This window comes from Amblyomma americanum, chromosome 1 (assembly GCF_052857255.1).
Source record: "Amblyomma americanum isolate KBUSLIRL-KWMA chromosome 1, ASM5285725v1, whole genome shotgun sequence".
Classification (NCBI taxonomy): Eukaryota; Metazoa; Arthropoda; class Arachnida; order Ixodida; family Ixodidae; genus Amblyomma; species Amblyomma americanum.
The window spans coordinates 160,385,738-160,404,655 of NC_135497.1; the positions used below are offsets into that span (position 1 = coordinate 160,385,738).

General features: G+C 48.3%; 1 pseudogene across 1 annotated transcript in view; it reads left to right on the forward strand.

Moving 5' to 3' along the window:
• Window positions 1-13,757: 13,757 nt before the first annotated feature.
• The window catches only part of LOC144114060 (uncharacterized), a 52,892-nt pseudogene continuing 47,731 nt past the window's right edge, over window positions 13,758-18,918 (forward strand). Inside the window, exons 1-2 of the transcript XR_013310946.1 lie at window positions 13,758-14,227; window positions 16,791-16,991. The product of XR_013310946.1 is annotated as an uncharacterized LOC144114060 (transcript). The remainder of the gene's footprint in view (window positions 14,228-16,790; window positions 16,992-18,918) is intronic.

The window sequence follows — 18,918 nt, forward strand, 5'->3', positions numbered from 1 at the left end:
ATCGGCGAGGAAAGGGCTTTGGCATATACACTCGCGCGCTTTTAACAAAGAGTAAAACGGCTCAGTATACCGCTATGTGTACTCACGACCGAAATGCGAGAGACAAACGAACAGGCAACTATACACGTGTTGACCTGCCGAAAGCCATAGCATATAATTCGAGATTACTGCGGGGACAAACTCTGTACAACCAAGCTACAAGTCGGACGCTTGTTTATCATGTTCGGAAATTTATTTTGAGCATAATAAAACTTGACAGTACGTACCATTCCTTGCGTTCCCGATAGGTTAAGCATGTAAACGAGCCCTTCTTTAAAGCGAGGTAAGCAGTTCAAGCAAAATACCAACAGTTCGCTGGTGCAACAGAACTACTCGAGCACATTTGCACTGCCGTGACTGAACACTGCGGTCGCAGGAGCTAGCCATACACTGTAGGGTTATTTTGTCCGGAAAGTAATGTCCGTGATTATGTTGGGGAGCAACTATATGTCACAGTGCGCTAGGACCGGTTGGGAATGGTTGAGGGGAAGTTAGCCTACGCGGTCGCGGTCGCGCAGTCTGTGCGCCGGTCTGGAGATGAAGTACAGGCTTTTCCTGAAACTCGTTTTCATCTCCCGTGCAAGCCGTAATGCAGCGCCCGTTGGTAAATCGGGTTGGAATCAAATTTTGCATGAAACTCTGCAAGTGCGCAGTGGAAACTTTCCGCATGATAAAGATGTTCTTTGTTAATAAGTGTGTCAGAAACGCAAGTCTATTGGGGGCACAAGGTCTTTTTAGAAGGCCGTGGATGAAGCCCGCGCTGAACGGCCATCAACGATCCTCTCCGACCAGAATGTGGCGCGTTTGACAGATCTTTTGAGCTCAGACCATCGTTTCAATGTCCGTTCAGTGGCCTATAATTTAATCATTCCCCCCCCCCCCAAAAAAAAAATCATGAGATTGAGACGAATAATTTGCAGATGCGAAATGTGTGCGCGAAGATTGTGGCCAAAGTTTAACGGACGGCCAAAAATCGCGCCGAGTTGAAACGTGCCAGGAGCTTTGGGACCTGTATGAAAGTGACCCCACTTTTTAGAAAAGGTCATCACTGGTAACGAGTCTTGGGTGCTGAATACCTGTACGACACCAAAGCATGCAGCATACGAAACAGCGAAGTGCCGAGTGGCACGTCTCGGTATCCCCTCGCACCAAGAAGGCCAGAATGAGCGAGTAGAAGTTCAGGATCATGCTGTTTTTTTTTTTGCATTAGGGGTCCCGTTCACCACGAGTTCGTACCACATGGCAGATCCGCCAACGTCAGATTCTCCGTGTAAGTGCTCAAGAGACTCAAACGAAGGGTTAATCGCGTTTGACCTGGCATAGCGGGCACTTTGAAACTTCACCATCACATCGCACCAGCCCACACCACGTTCCTCGTGACCCGCTTCCTGGCAGATTAAAAGGACATTCAGGAGGAGTCCTACCATGACACCTTCGATACCAGGAAATCTCGCAGGAAGTGATGTATCAACGCAGGAGGAGCCTTTTTTGAAACCTTTCAATGTGTTGAACCGATCTGATCAATTTTTCTTTAATCGACTCACTGACATTACGTTTCGGACATACTTCGTATTTAGCTCCTGCGACCACAATTTTGCGTCGCGTCAGTGGAAAGTATGTGGGTAAACATTATTTTCTCTCTCCCGTTGGTCCGGGGCAATAAGAAAAAAAATGGTCGTCGGCTTTACCCTCCATAAAGAATCGTCCTGTCGGTAGCCCTCTGATCCAAGGCAAAAATCACTCCTGTATTGCTCGTCTTTTGTCACTTGTTGGTACCATAGGCGGAGAGAATATCGACAAACAGGCGTTGTCCAAACTTTGCCAGGACGAACTTGTGCCGAAACAAGAAGAGAACTCAGCGGTGGCCGCTTATCGCGGCAGCCGCCGCGAACGCGCACGAGCGGCCGTCGGGATCAGAATCCGTCGCTCTCGGCCGCGGCCTACGCATTTAACGACTGAAAATTCCAGACATGCGCGGACATCGTCGCGATCTGCCCCTAACTTAGCAGAAGAGGTCTTGCGTGACAAATCCTTTCAGAGCGGTACTACCGGGTCTAGGGCGCGTACGAAAGATACTCTCCTCGCGCGAGGAAGAGGAGGAAGCTGGCGGCGATAAAGAAAAAAAGATTAAATTTGACGCGCAGAACTTTAAGGAGTACGCTGTATTTGAACGTCCAGTCTTTTTTTTTGTTCTATTCCTTCGCTTCCCGAAAAGTGAAACGCCCTAGTTCCTCGCGACGATCTCTCTAAAAGGTATTTAAAATTTCCACCCTGCCAATGGATGCAGCCGCCTGTGCTTCGCACCCTAGGTTATGATACTTGGCATTCAGGATTAACGTCTCGAAGAGACTAATGGGGTATAAGAGACCCCGTAATGGAGGGCTCCGGATTAATTTAGACTGCAATAGGGTTCTTTAACATGCGGTGACATCTCCCCTTTATCGAAATGCGGCCGCTGAAACCGGTTCGAACCCGCGACGTTGGGCACCATAGGTTAATAAGAAGGCATCCAAACTCTCCATTCCCACGTGTGCAACTTACCCAACGCAGGCAGCTACAAAGCATCTACAGTTACACACTTTCACAGTTAGCGGCTTTGCTCGTCTTCGTTGTTGCGGACATTCCTAGCCTTGAACGAATATGAACTTAGGTGGCATTCTTCCCGACCATCGAGACTAAATATTCGCTCTGTCCTGCGATTCTGGCACTCAGACAGCGTCTATACACATGTCCACGCTCAGCCACAGCTGCGAATGAGAACTCAATGGTTTTCACACGCGCCTAATACCTGCGAACGCAAGGACAGAAGGCAGAAAGAAGTGGGGAGGTTAAAGAAGAGAAGGTACTGCCTTACAACACTTCACTGCAAGAAAAGGGGGATAAAATGAGAACGAGAAAAATAGGAGCTCGAATGAAGAGCGAAGTAAGGAAGCAAAGACGTTGCGTTCGGAAGGACCTAGTCGATGACACACTGCGCATGTGACGCCTGGCGGCAGGCAGTCCATGGGTCAGATACCGCTTCATCAAGAGAGTCACGAGCATGGATGCTGCTGCATGAGTGCTTACCGGGTCGCGAGCGCCGGCTCTGTCACTGAAAGACCACTGGCGAGAGAGCCGGAACGCGCATGACAAGAAACTAGGGGTGTGCGAATAGTATTTTTTCCAAACCGAATCGAATAGTGTAGCTGTGCTACCGAATCGAATCGAATAGTGAGAACCGAATCGAATATTTTTTTTATGAGTATACGCTACTTGTGGTAATATACGGCCTTGTGGTAGAGCATCCGCCTCCCATTCGAGAGGTGCTGGGTTCAATCTATAGTGCCGCCGGGTACCCACCGGTTTTTTAATGGGTACAAGATTTCCCCCGGCCACAAGATGGGCTTCTACCGCACGAGGCGGATTTAGGGTTGCTTGACGGCAGAACTTATCTCTGATCCTTGAAGGCAACGGTTTGGTCGAAGACCCTTTCCCAGGCATCTCACCCTAGAAGCGCCGAGCACCAGGCCGGGGGAAATATTGTACCCGGTGGATACCCGGCGGCGGGGAATCGAGCCCAGCACCTCCCGAATGAGAGGCGGATGCTCTACCACAAGGCCACCGCTTCGGTGGCCACAAGGGAAGAAACAGCGAAGCGCTGTTTTCGCAGTTATAGCTATATCGATTAAAAGACTCGACACTGATCTGCAAGAGGGGGGTCGCAACACGAAGTAGGTGTATTAACTTTACCATTGCTACATTACGCGCATAGGAGAAGTACATTTTGCTGTTCATACCGCAAGGTAATAAACAAGCGCCACACCTCAGTGCATGAGACGGACGAGAGCTACGTATGAGGCATGGCCTCCGAGGTCAGGCATAAAGGCCGGGTTTGCTGAACCTGCTTGGGCCCTGCCGTATCGCCCAGTCTCTGAGGCCACGTACGAGGAATATGAACACCGCCACGCGAATGGACCGCACCGGCAGCACTGTGGCGCTGAATTCTCCATTCCGCGCATACCGATCGCGGCAGCTGGTACCCGGCGTGTGTGGCCCCTGTTTTTGGAGCAGCCGAGGAAGGAAAATACGACAGGCCTTATTCGAACTTCGCGCCAGTTCCAGAAGAATTCGAAGACATACTCAATTCGTTTCGGATAATTTCAGCATGCACTAATTGATTCGTTTGAATAATATAATAGGAGGACATCTGACTCGGTATTCGAAATTTCGGAATATTCGCACACCTCTACAGAGAAAATGTTCCCGGCGTTTGCTCGCAGTGCGCCATGGACTCGCACGATGAGATGTGTGGCGGCAGCGTGGCAGGTTTGCTGCTCAGCCGGCAGTGATCTTTCAGGGGAAAAGAGCCGGTGCCCGCGAACCACGCAGGCCTGTACCTGTCGGCCGCCAATGTACACGCTTGTGGAGCCATTAATGGGTCAACCGATCTCGAAACCGGTGGCTGCAGCCAGGCATCGCAGGCGCAACTTAGGGCGCCGATCGAGCCACTCGAGACAAGCGTGATTGACTACGGGAAAGCCATATAGCGTATCGTGCGGGCGCGAATCGCTCAAGAAACGGGACAGTGCATGGAAAGCTTTCAGCGCCGACAATCGTTGCGGCCACGATCCGAGAATTGTCTCCGTCACGGGAAAGGATAAAAACGGTCCGTGGCACAGCATAGCGATCGTCTCGCTAATACGTGCAAGACTATAGCACAATGTATACGTGTTGTACAGTCTCGTCACACCTGTAGCTAGCGCCGGCAGGGCTATCAGCAATACCGATTGAAAAGGAGTATTGGTTCGTGAACGCAACGCCAGGCCTAGGCAGCACAGCAAATCTGCTTCAGGTCGTGGTAGGTAGGGTAGAAAGCGGAGCTGCGAAGGAGCGCCCAGGGAATGGAGATCCGAGTTCAGGCCAGCCTTCGAACTCGCAAGCAAGGAGGTCCCGAGTACAATGCGGCAACTTCAACAACTGCAGGTAGCGATGTTCGCTGTTCTATAGGTCATATGAACCTCGGCGACGCTGCGACGCGGAGGAGGGCGCATCAGTGGCGCTTGTTCAGGACGCTGTCCGTAACGGGATAAGCGATATAGATGTGCAAAAACGAGGGAAATGGTGGATTGCCTTGGGCGTCGTCCGTTCGATCGCGACACGAGGCGCGAGTGGGCGACGCGTACGATTCGCCCTACTGCACTGCTGACAACCATTAGAGCACAGCAAAACAGGGACACGAGGGCGGAACGTTCTACATGTAGTCAACAGCGCTCTACACGACCCTGTTTACGACCGGAGGAGTGGGTTTAGTTATGGTATCAGCGAAAGAAAAATACAGTAAAGATGATACCGCGAACACTGATGTATAGCGTGGCAGCCCCACAATTCGCTTATATCCAAGGTGCCCGTCCCAGAAGCGGGCGGCGACGAGGCGGCGTTGGTCTAAGCAGGGTTGAACGGCTCGAGAGGCGCTAAGAAGCGCGAAGCGAGATATACCACACTGCGCTAACCGTCGCACGATTAAGCACTCTCGACCAATTGGCGTGCACTTGCCTCATCGGTCGCAAAAACGCCTCATAATTGCAAGCCCGTGCACCGCGCTAGTAAAATACGTGCCGGAAGGCAAACGATATGAGCGGGTCTATCTATAGCGTGCATTCTTCCACCGTTTCTCACGGTTATACGAAGCGCCTGCTTACCGCTACCGACGCTGACAGCAACGCACGGGCACCAAACCGTAGAGTAAGCCTAGTCAGGGTTAAGTACCCACAGCTCTAATAAAGCCATCACCTAGTCCATCAGGCGACCCCGTATGCCTGCCTCTGCACACGGCTGCTTTCGCACATCGCCTCCATTGGAATGCAAAAACGCCCCTGTGTCGAGGTGCCGGCACACGCTCGATAGGGTCGAAAAAGATCGGGGTCCACTACTTCGGCGTCCCTCAATACCTACAGTTCCCTTCCGGCGCTGTAGGTCGCGTAAAAGGCCATTACTAACCGGCCAACTCGGTAATAAGAGAACATAAAATCGCTTCCAACTGGTGGGCGCGGTGTACTCACCTCCGAGAATTTCAGCCGCTCGCTGGTGGGCGTCAGTAAATGAATAACCTGCAGAAAAGGCCCGTATTTATCACCTTTCAGTAACGTCACCTCGGTAGTTGCCCCAATGGCGTTCGTCCGGACCTCTTCTTCTTCTTCTTCTTCTTCACCCCAGGTCCTCTTTTATTAAGCTTCGTTTTTTTCTCACTTAATATCTTCTTCCTTCATTCATCTTCTTAGTGATAAGAGCTGCGCGCCTAGGCGTGTTTTTTTTTCCTAGGCGGCTCACATGCACATAGGTCGCTGCGTTAAAGGGCAGCAAGCGTCAAGGCATATTAGTTTTAATCCAAGTCAACATAAAAATTTTGTCCCTGCTTTGACCTATCTGGTAAGCGCGATTTACTTCTTTAACCTTGTGCAGCTAGAGGCAGAGAGATAAAGAGGAGAGTGAAGGTAGGGATGTTAACAAGAAGGGTGTTCAGGTTGGCTACCCTGCACTGAGGAAGAGGAATGATAAGATTGAAAAGGGAAAGAGAGAAGGCGTGAGGAGCGCAGTCAAAAGTGAACCCCAAGCCAGTCGCTCTCAGGTAGCAAAACAGTGCGGTTTTCTTTGGTACCGCAGTGTCCATTCATGTGGGAATCTTTGGCTGATGAACTCAACTACAGCCGAGCCGCAAGAACTGGATGCAGCGCACCAAGTACTTGCAGTGCGTTGTGTACTAGCAAGCACAGCACGCATGCATTCATAAAGGATGTGAGCACCGCAATCACTTGGAGATCTTGGCCACGGTCCCGCTCGTGGCTTTTGTCTAGTTCAGTCGTATCCGAGTCGGATGATGTGAGTGCGGCACCGTCCCTGACCCTGTGGGCGTGCAAGACTTCGATATAGTGTTGGCCATGTAATATCAGAGGCAGTAGGTGCGGTGTCACCAGACGCCGGGCTTCCTTTATTTAGTGCGGTTGTTGGAGGAGGTGGCAAGCTGAAGTGATGCTTGAGGCCTTCCCATCAAAGCTGATTGCAATCCTTGAGGACCTTCGGCGGCGCAAACGACGTCATCACACCTCTGCAGCGGCCTCTCTGTGCGTGCAATGGTTTTGTTTTGTTTATGGGGTTTAAAGTACCAAAAGGACTTAGGCTATGAGAGACGCCGTAGTGAAGTGGTCCAGAAATTTTGACCACCTTGGGTTTTTTAACATGCACTGACATTGCATGTTAAAGAACCCTAGGTGGTCAAACACGGGCCTCTAGAATTTCGCCTCCATCGAAATTCGACCACCGCGGCCGAGATCGAACCCACATCTTTAGGGTCAAAAGCCGAGCACCACAGCCACTGCGGCGGCTATGTGCGTAGAATGGTCTCGCACAATTTGTTCCAGTACCGCCCGTTTAATATATAGACGGGGGCAGTCTTTCGAGGCAGAGTCGTGAGGGCCACGGCAGTTGGCGCACTTCAAGGCAGTCGCGCGCCAAATGTCGCCGCTGTGCGGCTCGGAGAATCTCGGGTACATGATGGAGTTGTTGCAGACGCCGCTCCTCATGCACTTCGTTCACTGTAGCAGCTTAGGTACGAAATGTCGAACTGGGTGCCGAAAATGCCCAGACTTCACGTGTGATGGTATACAGTCACCCTTCGAGGTCAGCTTGACGCATATAGGCCTTCCGAGGTGCTAAACGTGGATTATCGAAATGCTGTTGGTCGCCGGCTTGTTAAAGATGGAAAACAGGCGTCACAGATGGCGGTGTCGACGTTGTAAATTTAGTACGCCGGCCGTAGTGCCGCTGTCTTAAAGGTTAAGAGGGCGTACGCTGATACTGCCGAGTTTGGTAATTGCGGTCAAATTTTCAAGTGCGCTCCGATCCTTAGCATCAATGGCAATAACATTTTTTAGGGGTTTACTCTAGAAGCAATATGAGAGGGAACACGGGAGCGCGTGGCTGCCGCACTTTGCAGACCGCTGTCGCCGAAAGGCGGAGAGAATCGGCGGCAAAGGCGCACGCCCAGTAAGCATGGCTGGCTGAGACTTTCCGCGCATGCCCTTGGTGCCGTCCTTTCTCGTATAGTCTGTCGGCAGCAGTGCTTTGCGAAGCCCGGAAACCACGCGCTCCCGTGTTTCCTCTCAAATTGCTTCTACCTGTACGTTCCAGTGTAACGTTGGGCAAATGATAATATCACTATTTCGGGGCAGAAGAAGAAGAAACAAGGCCATATGTGCAGTAAAAGAGGCAGTGTTTATTGGCAACAAAATACCTGAGCAATTCAGAAACAGGCGCTCAGTCCTTCTTAAAAGCTACCAATTATACAAACCCGACAATAGCAAAGCATCTAGAACGTAAAAGGCGTAAATTATAATGGCAATAAAGAACATAGGATACTACTGGTAACAATAAAGCCTAAACTAATGTTGTCAGGATGAAGTGAGCATGCAACAACGAACCCAAAGCCACAGATCAGGTTAGGAACACATTTTCGAGCCACTTTAGGGCGCCTTCATAGTCTTCCAACCGGCGCGCTGCGGTGACTGCTTTTCAAGGAGGAGGAGGGGGGGGGGGGGGGGGGGGCTGAGAAGCTGGCGCAGCGCTGTTGCCTCCCATGCAAGACTGCGACGTTTCTAGTCTTTATGACATTGCTCAACATCTCCGAGTGTTCTTACGATTGTGTTCTTAGCCTTTTAAGAGCATAACATAAACTAAGCATGCGATGCCATCACGAATAAGACAGGAGCGACGACTCGAGCGCGCCGCAACGCCGGTGCCATGCGCTCGCAAAGTACACCCTTCCCCTTCCGCTTCCGGCCTCCTCTCGCCGATGCGCCTTCATGCACGATTTGTCCAACGGCTCTTTATTTGCTCTTTGACCACCTTCCTCGTAGCCGCAGTTACGGCGCAGCGGGTGTCGTTTTAACGCGACAGCGTTAAGGGTCCCAACTCACAGAAACAGTTTCTGAACATTTCTGAACAGTTTGTGCGTACTGTCGCGTTTGGTATGAGTTGGCCTTCCTCGGTCACCGCGGCTATCGTGAAAGCTTTCTCGGGTGTTGGGTAAGCTGCCGCGTCTACGTAGACTATGTCCTGTCGGCCCTCAAGTTTCTTATCTAGGGCTTTTGCTCTGGCCTTGCGTCTTCCTTCGTGATGGACGGGGTGCATATTTTTCGGTAATGGTAATGAAACTGCGCAGAAAAAAACTCGGACGAAGAAAAGAACACGACGGAGCTCGTGTCGTCTGCGCTTTTCCGTCCCGATCAACTGCCAACGTACGAGCCCATTCGTCCATCTTAACAAACCATGTAGGGTATTCGCGCCCATCTCTGCGAGCTGCTGGCGTGCACTCGCACCGCCCACTGCTTTACGCGCGGGCGGCATAGCTTGTAGGGTCGCGGACAGAATAGAATGGACCACGCCGCAAGTTCCGCGTTTAGCCTCTTCTGACACGTTGCATGACGGATTTAAAGGGCTTGCTGCCGTTATGTACGCCTTGTCGCAGTGGCCCAGTGGTTAAGTTGCTCAAATGTTTAACTGAAAGATGCGGGTTCGATCCCGTCCGCGGTGGTTGCATTTTGATGGAGGCGAAATATTAGAGGTCCGTGTGCTGTGCGATGTCAGTGTACGTTAAAGAACCCCAGGTGGTCGAAACTTTCCGTAGCCCTCCACTACGGCATCCCACATAGCCTGAGTCGCTTTGGGACGTTGAACCCTCATTAAACTTTTTTTTGTCGGAAGCGCGTCAAGTAGTGCTTTCGCACTGAAAATCTGTCTGCAACGCGTGACCACTGTTATCACGTGTCCAGAGCCAAGCGACGACCGAAAAACGAGTTCCGGGCACCTCGATGCCTTGGCCTCCGGTTTCCGGGTGGAGATAGCCTTTCGCACCACTCTAGGAGCCACGGTATACATGTGCCATCCCGCATCGTCCTTTTCCCCTCGCGGCGGCATGTTGGGTCCCACTCGCCAGTTGCGAACTGCGCGCTGTACGTAGGGTGTGGCTTCTGTGCGGTGGCGTGGTGACTGAAATAATGTGACTGAATTGGACAGAGGCAGCAGGTGTTTTGTTCGTGGCAGTTGTGGGGTTTGAATGGGGAGATAAGTACGTTCTCCCCACTCAATCGCGGCTGACACGGTTCAAAGCCGCCCGGACCCCACCCCGTGATCGCGTACGCTACCGAGCGCACGCCAACCACGGCGGGCCTTGCTCTGAGGGAACAAAGGAATGACACATTGGCTGACACAAACAGGCATTTATTGCTACAGCAACAATAACGCCAGCTAGCAACAATGTACGCTAATGAATCGAGGTCGTCCGACTCACCAGCAAGGTTCCGAGCGAATGTTCGCCCGCGCTAGGGCAAGGGATATAAACTCCGCAGGCCGGACGGGACGAGTACGGGAGCCTGTCTCCCCGTCGCTTCCTCGCCCCTCCGGCGAAGAGCGGAACCGCGAGCGACGCGTCCGCTCAGGCCGACGATCCCAGCCGAAGCCCCCTACCCCCTCTCCCGCGCGCGGGCTTTGGCAGTCTCCGCGCAGCGATGCTGGCGCCCTCTCTTGCCAGTTAATGTAACTCACAAGGGAATGCGCTCAGCCTCGAGGTGAGACAATAGCACCTAGATAATTTTAGTCTAGGTGGTATTGGGTGAGACCGCCGCTGCACGGTGCCTCGCGGGAAAGCAAACTCAGGGGGCTGCAGGGCAGGTCCCCACACAGTAAGGTTCTGGCTTTTTTTGCAGTGTTTTGTAAGTGATGCACGCGCTGCGACTTCACTGAGATCGAAAATCTGTCATGAGCTGTTGTCCTCCCCCCCCCCTCCCAGAGCGCTAACTGCACTAAAATTGATCGCGGCTATTTCGTTTTCCTTTGTATTCGTATATAGAGTAACCGTGTCACCGAACTGCGCAGGATTATACTGCACTCGTTGTTCCGTCGTAAAGACTGTTCACGAGGCCAGTTTGTGGGTATATCAGCAGCACGGAGGATGAGCTGCGAAATAATGACTATTCTTGCGCAGTTAATATTCCAAGTTTCTTCAATTAGGGGCTTGTTCAACCGCACGATCACTCAGATAGTTTGGTTTCCAGCTGAATAATGTTCACTAGAGTTAGATTTATGATGCGATGTGATGCGATGTAAGTCGTATTACTCGAAGGCAAATTTCACCAAAAGTTTATTATATTTTATTTTGTTTACAAGAGACAAAGAAGCAAGCAAGGCGGAAACTGTTTACAGTAACTAACAAAGAAACCAGATGAAATGAGCACCTGATAGCCACCCCTTTTAAAATCATGACAAACAACACCAATCAGCTCACTTCGATCACTTCGACCGAGCCGGAGTAGCCGAGCCGGAGTTCCCGGGTTCGAACCCGACGGCGGCGGCTGCGTTTTTATGGAGGAAAAACGCTAAGGCGCAAGTGTGCTGTGCGATGTCAGTGCACGTTAAAGATCCCCAGGTGGTCGAATTTATTCCGGAGCCCTCCACTACGGCACCTCTTTCTTCCTTTCTTCTTTCACCCCCTCCTTTATCCCTTCCCTTACGGCGCGGTTCAGGTGTCCGCCGATATATGAGACAGATACTGCGCCATTTCCTTTGCTCAAGAACCAATTATTATTATTATTATTATTATTATTATTATTATTATTATTATTATTATTAATGTTATTATTATTATTATTATTATTATTATTATTATTATTATTATTATTATTATTATTATTATTATTATTATTATTATTAATATTATTATTATTATTATTATTCCGCCAAATTTTATAAAAAAATTACCTGTTGTTTAACTACCGCTGAACCTGGTTAGAGAGTGAAAGCTGTGGTGTATCGGGCAACTAGACGCGGCTTTGCTTGGTGGTGGTGAAAACTTTAATGGACACAGGGGAGTTTAGGACACTCAGGTCCTTGGGCCCCTGCACGGCTCCACTGCACTCAAACGTTCATGTCCCGGATGCTCATGACGCTGGCAGCCCGGCCTGTGGCGATGGCTTGCTTGACCGGGTCCTCGGAGCTCAGTAGGTTCTCCCAAGCCTCCCAAGTGGTAAGGTGATCCAGGCCCCGCGGGGGAGGATCCGCCGGGCAGAAGAAAAGGATATGATCGAGAGTGGCTTTGGGGTGGTGGAATAGGGCACAAGAGGGGATTGTGGGGACTTGGTGATAGCGCGAGCGTATATAAGGGGAGGGTAAGGTGCGTGTTTGGAGCCGCCTCCAAAGTGTCTGGTGATAATTGTCGAGGGAGGGACAGGGTGGGGGGTTGAGCCGACGCTCGGCTTTGCAGGCCTGCGTCAGTTTACTGAATGAATGCATGCGCTCCCGTGAGAACCCTAGATGGTTGAGAGAACCTCGAGGTAAAGTGTTGGCAGCCTCGTTTCCGGGATTCCCGGAGTGGGCAGGCACCCATATGAGCTCCATGTGGCGGGGCGGGTGTGCGGCGAGGGAGTTCAGTATGCAAAATACAGGGACGTGAAAGGGGCCCAGAAAGGGGGTCTCAATAAAGGTGTGATAAGTCTGGGATGCTAAAAGACGACGGTTCATAATTATCCTCCAGCAAGAATTAATGCGTTTTGTGGAAGCTGAGTTATACGCAGACAAAATTTGAACTTCCGCGTCTTCGCCCCTTTCCCTCTCCGCTCGCACGCCATAACGGCGGCGCTCCTCCGCTGGCCCCTCTCACTTGGCCTCTCCCCTACCTCCGCCTAGGGTGCCTTGATGGGCCAGCGCCGCTGCTGGCGGGCATCCAGGCACCCTACCTCCGCCGGCTGCGGAGCGCGCGGAGTGGGCGCGGCCGCGGTAGCGCATGACGTCATAAAGAATTTGGCGCTGTGAATCAATGATAACCCCCGGGTGCGACGTCATTTTCAAGACGTGACGTCGTCTGCCAGGTTTTCGCGCGGAAGCCCGCCACCGCGCGTCGCGGCGAGGTGCGAAAGCGGGAATTTTTAAACATGTATTGTAAATTTCCCGCTCGCTTTTGAGGTCTCGTACGCGGCATGGACGCTCGGTGGCCTGTACTCTACATAGTGCAAGCATTTTAATGCCAAGCTCAAACACCCCTTTCTGTGTCAGCCAGTATTTGAGACAGATACTGCGCCATTTCCTTTCCCCAGAAACCAATTGTCCAATTTTCCTAACAGCACTTGGTTTAAAGCTGCGCAGAACTCCGCTCAGCCCTCCCCGAGGGAACAGCAACATACATAGAGCGCTGGGATTTGCTGGGGAGGACGGGCGAGTGGATGAGAAAAGCGCTACATTGACGAAGGGGTGGTTGGACGAAATTGGTGGTGGAAATCAAAGGAGGGGCGAGTTTGGAGAGGAAAAAAATAGTCAAACTAGACATTTTAAGAGCGCAATTGTAGGTAAAGGAAAGAAAAAAGTAATTAACAATGGATGAAGTATAGGCAAGGTGACGCAAGCTGCCGTCCGATACAAAGGGTACAGCTATTATCATCCATCCACTTATCCATCAACCCACCCACCCATCCATCCGATATCCATCCATCCATCCACGGATAGACCGCATCTTGGCGCAGAAATAAGAAGAAACTCGATTCGCCATTCTAAAATTGCGAGTATTTGAACTTCCTTATATTCGCATAGACCTGTAGATTTCGCCACCATTCAGGGGTACGTCGATTCGAATTGATCCGAATGGTATTGGCAAGTATCACGTGAAAATAAAGCTCTGCGCGCCTGGGCGCTATTTTGTCGTCTTCAAGGAAAAAAAAAAGCACGAAACTGTTGTGGCCGCTACGGTATCGCCGCGGCTGAACGTTGTCTGTTGTGCTGCGCGTTCCGGTGCTGACTAGACTTTATCGGTTGCGGTTTTACGTGGAAAGCTGCTAGGAATGTGTCGCAATGTCACACCACTCGCAACGGAGATACGGCGCCTTTTCTGATCAAGTGCGAATCAGACTGGATATATTGCACTCCTATTTGCGAAATGTGCTGGCGGCAGAACTCGCTGCGTATATTTGGCGCGGGATGTTGCGAGGCTGAAGCTTAAATCATGTGTACATTGTGATTTACGAAAGTGTAAACAACGGCGATCAATATGGAAAGCAGCAGCAAGCCACTTCTTCCCGGCACATCGAATGGGAACGCTGCGTTGCAGACCGTGTTGGGTCTGAACTACCGCTACTGCTTCAGCCTCATTGGAGTGCTTAAACTTGTAGAAATGGTAATCGCTTTTGATTTTATTGCATGGCAGATTGACACCTAGAAATAAGGAGTATGTATTTCAATAACGTATTCTCTACGAAACTTTTTGTTGAAACCGATATTGCAGTGAGCCTTTTAGGTGGCTTAAGGTTTTTTTTTTTTGGTTTCCTTCTTCGAAACCAAAAATTACAGTATGCTCATACAGTGCATCTTGTAGAAACTTCGTTGTCTGTGGGTTGAATTCACGTGCGAGTTTCTGGCGTATTTTATCAAACGCCAGCACAAAGCAAGCTCAGTACATCTAGTCAAGAAAACTGCGATACGAACACCAAAATAACGTCACTACATTTTTTTAAAAATGATGTTTGCAGACTCGTAACGAGGAAGCGGCTACTGGCTTGAAGCACTCCCCGCTTGCCGCTCCTGCCAGTATGCGGTCAACCTCGTATGAACGGAAGAATTCCCATTTCATCCTGCCGTTTCTTTTCGCCCTCAAAAGAGAATTTCAAAAATATTTCAGTTTGCACCACTGCAAGTAACCTAGACGAGTTAGAGGTTTTACATGTATGCTTAACTATGCTGTAAGCAGTACCTGACACACAATGTCTCTTGGGAGGCCACTTAAGAATTATAGCAAGCGTACTTTGTATAATTTTAAAAAGTGGCTGTGTCATTGGAATTTTACTGTCCAATAATTATTTCTTGGACAAGAAGTCTTTATGGTACCATTTTAATAGGTCATGTGTGTACATAAAATCATTCAATGAAGAAATTTTTGTTGTTGTTGAGCAGCATTGCCTTGATTTTTTGTGTGAACAATGTGCTGGACTTGTTGCTACTTCAAGATTTTTGCTTCTTCAGTGTTCTTTTTCTTCCTTCTTTGGTAGTCATTTGGGAGCCTAAAACGTTAAATAGTTCAAAGGTGTATGAAGCCTTAATTTCCAGTCACCTCTACAAATGCCTACCGAGCATGTGTTGTGGCCATTAAAGCCAAATATTGCAATGCTCTTAAGGTAACTGTTTTTTGTTTTTAATGAAAGCACCTGTGGTTGTTGCAGAAAATTTTTAGTATATTGTTTCTTGAGCTACATTTTATATTTGCAACAATAATGCTAATCACTTGATACCTCTTTATTGTTCCCGCATAATGCGGAAAATGCAGGTTTGATTGCAACTTAATGTAATGTGGTAACAGCCTCACAAACCCTTTTAGATGGAATGATATGTACCTCCTCTTCACTAGTAAGTGCAGAACAGAGTTTAAGCCTTCGAGATATAAACTGTGAGATTGCAAAAAAGATATCTATTGGATGTATAGTTACACTCGCCCGGCATAAGTGAATAAGCTGCTGCAGTGGTCAGTGCTTTGATATGTAGGACCAGTAGCATGCTGGACGGTCGAATAATTGTCTCCTTTTAATGTGCCATGTCAATTAAGCAAGAGTAGATTGCAGGAGCGACTGAAAACTTAGGTGCAGCACATATTTGTTCACTTTTTGAAAAGAAGGTTCAGTGTACTGCTAACGTTTTCTCTTGCACAATGTCATGCTTTTTTTTTCATCAAAATGTATTAAAGGTGGATGTTTTAATACCTGCGACGGTTGCTCAGTGGTTAGGGTGCTCGGCTACTGATCCGGAGTACCCGGGTTCGAACCCGACCGCGGCGCCTATATTCGATGGAGGCGAAATGCAAAGGCACCCATGTGCTGTGCGATGTCAGTGCAGGTTAAAAATCCCCAGGTGGTCAAAATTATTCCAGAGCCCTCCACTACTGCACCTCTTTCTTCCTCTCTTCTCTCAGTCTCTCCGTTATCCCTTCCTTTAGGGGGGGCTCGGTTCAGGTATCTGCCAAGATGTGAGACAGATACTGCACCATTTCCTTTCCCCAAAAACCAATTTTACCAATTGGATGTTTTAGCCTGTAATAAATCATGCTCTAATGTGGTTCTCATTCCATGGCTTGTGAGCAGTGTGGAGGCATTCATTTTCTTATATTCTCCTGGACATTTAATGGGGTGACAGTTTCTCACAGATTGTATGGAGTATTTCTAAAGAATTTTTCTCCTTTCTGAGGCTGCAGGATCCTAAAATGCATGTGCCTGAAGAGTGCTTGTACTTACAGTTGCTTTATACCTGTGCAGTTTGCTCAGTTCGTCACTTTAAGCGGTGATATTGAAGGGCCATTGGGTTACAAGGTTGACAGTTTTGTGTTTCATTTGTCAATAAGTCTAGAGGACTACATTAAGTGAGTATCAAGTTTGTTGGAGAGGAGTAAACTACCTTTTTGTGAACTGTATATGTATATATGAGACATCATAAAACAAAGAATTATGGAGTGTCGCTACCAGTGGGAGTCGTTAGCCTTTTTACCCTTGCAGTGACCTTAAGCAGAACCTTTTTAAATTGATACCGTTCATTGGCCGTCTCGACTACAAAAATCGTCGCATAAGTGGCTCCAGAAAGCACCATCTGTGTACATGGGTTCTCTTGGGTGACATATCTAGACGTGGCATATTTTTTGCTAAATGGTGTTGCAGATGAACAAACTATTGACAGCTCAGTGTTCTCTTTTTTCTTTGCAGGCTCTGAATGTGTTGTGCATACAGTTGATGCTTGAGTACTGCAAACCATCATACAATGGACCTACATGGGGCTTCCTGGGCACAACAGATGAAACGCTCTTCTTCCTAGGTAACTTCAGTGCCCTCATGATGAATGGCCTCCTATTCCTCTGCTGTGTGCTGTCAGGTGCCACAGCACTGGCCCTTTCAAAATCCCTCTTAGTAAGTGCTCCTTTTTTCAGTTTATATAACTGCATTTTCCAGCAGTTATTTATTTACTTGACCTGTGATTTTGCCCTGATTGATGAACATTTGTAGTTTCTTTTATCTTGTTTGTTGAATGCTCGTTTTACCTGAAACAAATAGACATATCTGAGTTGAGTAGAACGAGAGGGAGATATGAACTGAGGAATCTCAGTGGTGGTGTTGTATTGAAATGCAGGCCAAGGCATGGGTGCATTTAAAGGAACACTATAGAGTTAATTTGCAGGTATGTGGAACGAGCTATATAAGGCACTGTTAGACCACTTGGTCATTCCCTTGAGTGTTTATTTGTTTATAAAATGCAAAAATAGAAGAAAGCTCTGATGACACTATTGGCACTTATATGATGCAGTAGATTCCAAGCTGTTTTTGCTATCATAGAAAATGGCAGCGCAAAAAAAAATGAGGCCGTCATCGAAGAAACATCGAAGGACAGGCGCTGAACCACCAACTCAATTTTTATTGCAAACCAGGCCACATTTTAGCTAAGGCATCACATGGACAGTTATCAGGAACAAACCTGATTGCACACTTGCAATATCACAACACTCATTCTTTTATCAAGGTACCTATGTGAACTGGTGAACAGAAATGAGAGACCAACATTTATTTTTTGCTACATTGCCTTGAGTCTATTGGGCTATCCAGCAGCCTGCTTCTGTTAGCTAAGCCGGCATGATCAGGTCAAGGACAACTTACAACTTTTTATCAGTTAGACACCAGATGGACTCAGCCATCTGGGTTTCTAAAGTGATTTTTTGACGTGAAAAAATGACTTTGTTGAAAGGATGTTTTGTGTGAAAAAAGTGTGTTAAATTCACATTACTATAATGAGCATGGTTTATATCTCTAAACTTTCCAGAAGCAAATTTATGAAATAGTTGCGTCTACTTTAAAGAGCAATTCACACTTTAAACATAATGTTTGGTGTGTTGAATTATACTAGATAAGTTTCATGACAGGCACCCATCATTCGGTGAATCGGGTAGGGCCCTTCGTTTTCTGCTAAAGCATGGTTTCACTTGATTCTCACACCCCAAAATGATGTCTTGATAATCAGTGAAACTCGATTTCTACCAGAAAAGGTGTTTCAAGAAAATGTAGTTTGCCAAAGCAGAAACCTCAAGGCATTACGCAGGAACTAGTTAACTTCTGCTAGTGTCTATGTGATGGCTATGCTTACTTTCAGAGTGGTGATTGCAACTAACTCTAGATGAATTTAGACGTCTTTTTATGCTTGTTTTCTATGGCATGACCTAATATAAGGCTAAATTCGAAGAGTGAATTTTCGAAGCAAGGGGCCAGAGCTAAGTAATTGACCACACATCTTATTGTCGTAATGCTGTCAGATGCTACCAATGCTGACGAAATTGTGCTTGAAAGCTGCTTTGTGTTTAAAATAGGAGCTGTGATGGTCAGTGAGTGTTTTTGCAGAGTAGGAAAGTAGGCAAGTTTAGAACAGACATGGAAATGCTGCATGTGGGGATAGTCGTGTGTGAGTCTGTATAATATTAAACTGATGGAAGCAAAGAATTGTCTGATTTGGTAACAGTTGCTTGGTGCAAGCTGCTATTCTTAAGACTGTTCACGAAAATGTTGAGCAACAAGTGCTGCATTTAATGTCCCATACAAAAAAAATGAGCGCTAACAGTAAACAGTTTTTACTAGAGAAGGTAGGCAAAAAAAACTTTCCTGAATGGTCTGATTTGACACAAATAGAAACTAAAAAAGTAGTACCCAATTTTTCCCCCACGACTAAAAAAATATATTAAATAACAATAAAACCCAGGAAGGAAGTGTCCTAATGATGTGTTCTTAAGTAAATAAGGTGCTAAAAAAATGAATGCTAGCAGTTGCCTGTGTGCTGTGTGATGCACGTTAAAGA